Source organism: Hippopotamus amphibius, chromosome 1 (assembly GCF_030028045.1).
Source record: "Hippopotamus amphibius kiboko isolate mHipAmp2 chromosome 1, mHipAmp2.hap2, whole genome shotgun sequence".
Taxonomy (NCBI): Eukaryota; Metazoa; Chordata; class Mammalia; order Artiodactyla; family Hippopotamidae; genus Hippopotamus; species Hippopotamus amphibius.
Genome location: NC_080186.1, coordinates 191,732,309 through 191,739,659, shown reverse-complemented (window position 1 = coordinate 191,739,659; position 7,351 = coordinate 191,732,309). Strand labels below are relative to the sequence as shown.

At 31.9% G+C, this 7,351-nt stretch overlaps 1 pseudogene; it reads right to left on the bottom strand.

Annotated features, from left to right (window-relative positions):
- Positions 1-1,853: 1,853 nt before the first annotated feature.
- On the bottom strand, positions 1,854-3,364 carry LOC130844064 (protein BTG4-like; annotated as a pseudogene).
- Between the last annotated feature and the right edge of the window lie 3,987 nt (positions 3,365-7,351).

The following is a 7,351-nucleotide window of genomic DNA, read 5'->3' as shown; positions in this document are numbered from 1 at the left end:
TTCAATTTGACTTCTTTCATCAGCATCTACAGCCAGGAAAGAAGAGCCACTAACAGGTTCTTTCATGCTTTTGTAACAGACAACCAGGTAGCTCAGACCACTTTTTCTACTGAGGACAATAAGAAAAGCTAGGGGCCGATATTTGAAGAAATTGGAAAGTGAACCATGCAGTGAAGAATTATCAAACGTTCTACAAAACATTTAGGGAAGTAAATTCAAACAAACTCTTTCAAGAAATAAAATAAGGCAAACATTTTCTAATACTTCTATAAGACCACAATTATCATGATACCAAAACCTGACAAACTATAGATCAATATTCTCCATGACCACATAAAAATTCTTAAAAACCATGATTATCTCAAAAGTTGCAGAAAAAGGTTTCAGCAAGTCAACATCTAATAATGATAGAGCACTAGTCAAAACAGGAATAAAGACGATTTCCTCAACCTGACAAAAGGCATTTATGAAAATTCTATACCTATCAACCTTAATGATAAAACTCAGCTTTCACCCCCAAACCAAGAAAAAAGGCAAAGATGTTAACTTAGTTTTCAATAGCTGTGACTCATGAGAAGTTTCTTCAACACATTGCCAGAACATGACAAAGTTCAAATAGACAACTGTCCCAATAAATCACTACTGAGAAAATTTCCCCAAAGAAAAATGCCCCACGTGAAAGCTTAGGTCCTAAGACCACTGTTCACATCTGAGGCTCTGTGATTGGTAGAAAATCAGAAACACGTGTAGGGACAGTTCCTCAAACAAGTTGATGTTGAGCAGGCAAATATTAGAGATGCTTAGTCCATTAAGGAATAACAAAACACATATTCAAATTTCAGTTTTATCTGTAATTGGTTGATTTTGAGTAAACCACTTAGGATAATAGTATCCAAACCCAGACTACTGAGACAAGTTTGTAGAAGCTGACATTTATGCTTCCTTACTGCTCTAAGATTCTGTTAGGTAAGTAATCGGCATTTATATATGTTGATGCAACTAATTTCCCTTCAACAGGACTAAAGCTGTGCAGATGCTATTTCTCCTTTTCATCACCTTTTCTCCTGTGAAAGCATGTAATTCTGCAATGAAACTAAGCTGGAAAAATGTGGATTTACTACTTTATAGTCCACAGTTGACCTTGTGACACACTTAAAATTGCTTTTTTGAAAGCACTGAGACGCATAGATGAGGAAGGGGTTCAGCTCTCCTCTTTTTATGTGAAAAGTTTATGGCTTTAAAAAAAAGTCCCCTTCAGTTTTCAGAGAAAAGTTTTATCAGAATTAAGCTTATATACAAGTTCATTTAAAATATATAAAATTTACATTGATTTTGTTGTGATATTCTATTTTTTTTCAGAGCAATTTTCAATCAGCATTTGTAATCACGACAAAAATTTCAAAGGCTATAAAAGTACTTTGACTTAGACATATTTGTATTGATGAATTTCAATCCTTATTAATTTGAAATATAGAAAGATGCTTATGCATTGTCCAAACATTTTAAAATGATTTTAAGGACTTCATACTATATAAGCACTTTACATTCTATTTAAAATTTGAAGACAGTAGATTTCTTTAAACTTACTTTTCATAGTTTATTTAATTCAATATCTTTATTCTATTACCTTATTGGGTACATTGATTAGTGTTACACAAAACTCCATATGAAATTAAATATAAACTTAAAATAGCCATGATCTGTATGAGAGGATTCACCATTATGCACCCTAGTCCCTACTGTAGTTGTTTTTTCTGTTTCATAAGCCTCTCAAACTTAGGCTGATTTTCATTTTAGAGAAAATACAGTTGCTTGTCTGAGCTCTATCCTGCCAAGTGCCCAGCCACTGTATTTTATCGAGTTGTCTTGACCCAGTGGTCTCTCTCCACTCTGTGTATAGCAGCAGACCTATGACCCTTAGGGTTCTTACTCAATACACGATAAACACTCCCTAGGAGGCCCATATGGCCATCACCATATTCTTTTTCTAGCAGATTTGGAACAAAGAGTGAAAGAGCCATTTCAATTTGACTTTAGGAATTATCTGAGGTGATTTTTTACAACTTTCTTTACTGCAGGAAATGCCATAGGAGTAGTGCAACCTGGCTCTCCTAAGAGTATAACTGATTTGTTGGTAGATTTCCCATTCCTCCCATCTGCCTTTAAAAGTAGCAATTATATTGGATGGTTTTTCTCATCATACCTGCAGCACACTTCAAAGTGATCTACACATACGGTCGTCTCCTTTGCTAGTCTCAGGTGAGAAAAATCCCCTTCATTTTCAGCACAAGCCCTTTCTAGAGGGGCATCTTTATCCTAATTGTTTATCTTGATACACCTGAAGCTTTACCCGTTAGAAGGGCCCAAGTACTAGTACGTTATTTATGGTTCAAACAAGATTGTCATCAGCTGTTCTACAGTCTTCTATTTGCTGTTTACTCATTATATGTTTTTTTGCTTAACCTTATGACAAAACTGTTGTAATTTCATCTATCATGATTCAAGAAAAATCTATGAAGATGTCAGCAACAATTCTTTAGCCCCAACAAAAAGTGGGCCAGAGTTTAGAAGACTAGATTTTCTGACTCTCACCCACACTTCTGTAACCTTCTAAAAAAAACCACCATCCATTAGCCTTGAAATTTATGAGATGATATCATTCAGTTTTAAATTCACCAACCCATTTCTAATAAGTTGTTTACGCACATAGTACAATATTCAAATTTGCAAAAATTTACTCTTGAGAGTATTAACCCTCAATTGTCTCCAACTGTCAAGATGTCCTTCTTTGAAATTATAGCTATTAGTCTATGAAAGCAACACACTCAGAAGCATATGAAGCACTTATTTATATTTCATTATTTCACACAAGTTAAAATTTGTCTTAAATCAATATTTTTTGTGCACATATTATTTTCCATACGTGTAAATACAACTTTAGAATAAACTCCCAGAAGTGTGATTATAGAGACAAAAGGCATATTTTGAAATTTGGGTAGTGTTGTAAAATTGACTCAACTAAAGTCAATTTCACACACACATACACCTTGTAAACCCATATATTGTGTGTGTGTTTTGTCCTTTCTTTCACTGTGATACAAAAAAGTATGATGTATTGTATTAGTTTTCTTCTGATGCTTTAACAAATTTCCAAAATCTTAGCGGCTTAAAAACAACAAAAAAATAACTTACAGTTCTGTAGTTCAGAAGTCCAACCAGGGTCTCACTAGGCTAAAAGAAGATCACGGCGTCAGAAGAGCTATATTCCTTCCTGGAGTCTCTAGAGCACAGCATAACCTGTTTCCTTGTCTTCCCAGCTTTGAGGTGATCCCACAGTCCTTAACTCATGGCTCCACTCCTCCATCTTGAATAACAAGTTACCTCTCTCTGTGCCTTTCTTCAGTGGTCTTCCTTTGACTCACTCTCCTGCCTCTCTTTTCTACTTTTAAGTACTCTTGCAATTAAATTGGATCCACCTGGATAACCCTGGGTAATCTGCCTACCTAAACCAGTTGAGAAGCAAGCTTAATTCTATCTGCAACCTTTATTTCCCTTTGTCATGAAACTGAATATATTCACAGATTCTGAAGATTAGAATATGGGTATCTTTGAGGCAAGGGGCATTATTCTGCTTATTGCATATATAATAGATTTAATCTCCACTTATCTTACATCACACTTTAAAGAATTATTTTGATTCTTGTTGCTTCTTTAATAAAAATCAGTGCCCCATATATTTAATATATTTTATTTTGAATGTTACGTAAAGGTGGAAGTATAAGATTGTTCACCAAAGTAAAAATCCTTCAAGAGGCATGGAGGTATCTTTCTTTCATCTGATATTAAAGTGAGAAGTTTGACAAAATATTTTAATCAAAATGTCTTGAATATATTATTTATTCAAATATTAAGTATGGAGAGTCATTTTGGTACATTTTCTTTCATGGTTATTCAATAAAACCCATTTTGCCTAGTCATTTATTAGCTTTTCAAAGTTGTTTACTGTCCATAAGTTTAAGGGAAAAGAATTTTATGCTACTGATTCCTTGAAGATTAAAGGAAAATTCAGCTTCAGCTGAACTGTATCAAATTCAGCTAATTTCCTCCATCCTGGTTTCAGTAGGCTGTGAGGATGGATTGAGGAGGAGCTGAAAATAACAGCTACCCTCTCATGAGCTTTAACATTTGCTTTTAAGTAGACAGAGAATAAATTCAAATGCAAAAGTAGAACATATTTTGAAAATAAAATATCAAGATTTACTGTTTGTATCATCTGTATTTCAATATTATATCAGAAAATTAAAATACTGAAAACTGGTAATATGGTTTATGTTTATAGTTGGTGAATACAAAAGGTTCTTTTATAAATTATGAAGAAAAATATATGCACATCAAAATTCATCTAATTCTTCTGAAAACTACTAGTCCATAATTGGTTTAATGAAAAACATATTATTTTTTGTGGGGAAATTTTAGGGGGAAAAAGATGTGTTCTAACATCAGTTTAGAGAATACAAATTTATGACCATTTCATAGCTTGCTTATGAAAACAAAATAAAACAAGTAAAAAAGAAAAATACAATGTGGAAATAGTAGAAAGGACATATTTTATCCATATAAGTACTTATGTACTTTATATTCTATGCAGTTTTTTATTTAACCCTCATCACAAACCTGAAAACCAAATACATATTTTGCAATATATAATGTCCTGATTAAGGTAACAATTTTAAATAAGGATAAACCACATCCTTATTTATTGGACTGATAATTTTCTGTTCCCTTTAATTTCATAACACATAATAAAATATCACATAATTGATTGAGATCAATTTCAGGAGATTCTTTTACTAGCCAAACAAATTGTTATTTTCTTGGTGTAATAGGTGGAATATTCTCTTTGATTTATAATATAAAATTGCAATGCTTTCAAATCTAAAGTTGCATTACTGACTACAGCTATAAAAAGGGCTAGCAGTATTATGATTTTTGATTGTATGATTGATTGTATATAAACTTTAAAGTAGTTTACCAATTTTGAATTTTCAGTTTGACTACGAACATTATATCTTACATTTATTTTCTTCATTTTTTTCTGACAGAAAACTAAAGTTTAAAAACAAAAATTATAAAAATTTAATTATTTCACTGTCTGAGCTAATCTTTGGGTCATGAGAATTCAAATTAATTCACACAATCAGAAACTAGTGTATGTATTTTAAGATTAAAACAGTGAATAGTGCCAGAAAGAAAGAGTTAATAGGTACAGTTGATTCTACCCATAAAACCACATAGAAAAGCTATGGATTCTAATGCCTCTGTCAATTTTTTGTTGATGCCTTTATCAATTTTCATAATAAACTGATTATATATTCACTTACTTTGCCTATTTTTATACTAGAAAGAGGGGAATTTCCAAACATTTGGTCTATAACATTGGATAAAGAGATCACAAATGTATTGCTTGCTATTATTATATCCTTGCAAGATGTATTTAAAATACTGGCAGAACTCTGAAAAATGAGATGATAGGCAGTATACATATAGCACAGTATTTCAATTAGTATTTTAATTACGCTCTGTGAAATCTAGGGATACTTTTTTATTTCTTAAAAATAAATGAAGTAAATCTCATCATAATTATCTGCTCCTATGGATAGCAATTTATATGATAAACCACTTTGATCTACAACTGCATTACAAAAACCCAATTGTCTCATGCTGTTCATAGAAGTCAGTAATAGGACACAGACTGTGATGCTATTAAAGCAATTCAATAACAGAATATTAGGATGTCTACTAAAATGTCACAAATGAGTACCAGAATTTTATATAATGTTGATAGAATGTTATAAGATTGTAGTGTTTCCTTTTGTTTTACTGTTTAGGCAGTAAAAAATATTACTAATGTAATTATGTTTCCTATCTATAGAATCCAAGTTGAGCCCCAAATCATAGTATTGTATTCATCAAACAAAGCAAATATTTTTTCCTATTCTAGAAATGGCTTTTTACTTCTGTATGGTTTTCAAACTAAAGAACTTTATTAAATTTATATGTACTATATCGTGACAAACTAAGGACTAAGCATCAAATCTTAGTAAATTTTCTAAGCTATTTCAAAAGATGTCAAAATCAAAGCAGCATTTTTTATTGTTAAAAAATTAAGTAAAGCAATATTAATGTAAGGAAATGAAGAAACAATTACTTCACACCGCCATGAGAATTTTTCTCTGAAAACAAGTTATGTACCATCTTCTTATCAGAAAATTCTCACTTTTTCAAGTTCAACACCAATTAAAGTCATTTGAGCACAACAAAAATTGTTTTGATTTTAAATGTGAAAAAAACTGAGCTATTAATATTCAATAATTTTTCAAAAATCAAACCCAGTTTTAGACCCACATTAAAGAATAAATGCTAAATTACTGCTTAGCAATCAGAAGAGAGCCACTATTTCTTTTTGATGGTACAGAAGTATTTCTGTGATTAGGAATTATTATCAGCTCTAAGGATTTTGATATTGATCACATTCATGGTCAAAATTATTATTACAGATTGTGGGGTGAGCATGATAAAGTAAATAATTGTGGGGGAGGAAGCATCCTAAGAACAATTAGAATTGTTTAAAAAAATACATAAATATGTGTAAATGAGGTACAATGCATAGTGGAATAAACTGCATTCCACTGGAAGAAGGTAATAAATAAAGTTTAGTTCAATAGACATGGTAGAAAGTTGTCACTTTTGGTATTCACAATCTTGTACAAAATAATAGCTTTTGGTCATTTTGAACACTATCAGTACTTTTGTCCTGATAAAAGTCATGAGCAACTGGACAGAGAAGCATCTGAAAGTAGACTGGGACAGTTGTCATAATTCTAATAAAAGCTTAATGAAACTTAAAACTACCTCATAAGTCCAGATGGACTAAGGTTATACTATAATACTTGCGGTTTCTGTAGTTACCTCAGTCTACGCTGCTGGCTTCTGCAGAAAAGCTATGTCAGTGTGACATGCTTTGTGGCAATGTAAGATTTCTGTAGAAATTAAGAATTTACCAGTGAATCTTTCGGACTCCTCAACAATAAATGTGGATAATTATCCAATATGATTTTGTCACTCATAAAATATTCAAGATATTTCCTTTTATGTGGCAGGATTTACAACTGCTCACCTTCTCCCCTGGACAACACAACTTTTCTCTGTATCCAATAATGTACTTGCTTAGCATTAGGCCATGTACCAGAGCAATCTAAGTTACACTCGCACAGCTTACTAGATCTTTTCTTTTCATGCAGGAAAATATCTTAAAAGCCTAAGCTAAGTTTTCTATTCTATATGCTTAATG